Genomic DNA, 683 nt, shown 5'->3' on the forward strand with positions numbered 1-683 from the left:
ACATGTATTAAAAAAAATATATTCTATATTAAAATATTTCTATTATATATATATATATATATATATATATATATATATATAGAATAATGTATTGTCTGCATTTATAATTTTTTACAAAAATTTGAGCATCGGAGAAACGCCATACATTGCACTATAATAAAATAAAATAAAATATAAAATATAAAATATAAAATATAAAATATAAAATATAAAATATAAAATATAAAATATAAAATATAAAAAGTTAACGGCCATACCGTGATGGAAACACAAGTTCTCGTCCAATCACTTAAGTTAAGCATCACTGGGCACGGTTAGTACTTGGATGGGTGACCGCTTGGGAACACCGTGTGCTGTTAACACTGGATGGAAAAGAAGAGAGAGGATTGAGGGGACGCGGGCGGGGTGCACGAGGATGGCGATGGGGTTGAGGGGGAATACTCCGGATTACATCTGGAAGATGGAGGCAGGATGCTCCGGGGATTGAGATGGAGATGATGAGACGGGGGCCAGTGTCTATGTAGGAAAGATAATGGAGATGGAGGAAAGAAAATGGCCAAAGGATTGTCTGTTGGAGGTGGCGAGGTGCACAGAATAAAAGGAAAAGAAAAGGATACCGGGAAGAAAAGGGTATTGGGACGAAGGAACGACGAGAGGAGAAAACAGGGAAATATGGGCAAGGA

General features: G+C 36.5%; 1 non-coding gene across 1 annotated transcript; it reads left to right on the top strand.

Moving 5' to 3' along the window:
* Nucleotides 1-243: 243 nt before the first annotated feature.
* Nucleotides 244-362, top strand: LOC149033823 (5S ribosomal RNA). Its single transcript, XR_016176459.1, has one exon. It is a non-coding gene; the product is annotated as a 5S ribosomal RNA (ribosomal RNA).
* Nucleotides 363-683: the final 321 nt, after the last annotated feature.

The sequence above is a fragment of the Polistes dominula genome, unplaced genomic scaffold (genome assembly GCF_049000335.1).
Source record: "Polistes dominula isolate Pdom_NZ unplaced genomic scaffold, Pdom_raw_medaka contig_286, whole genome shotgun sequence".
Taxonomy (NCBI): Eukaryota; Metazoa; Arthropoda; class Insecta; order Hymenoptera; family Vespidae; genus Polistes; species Polistes dominula.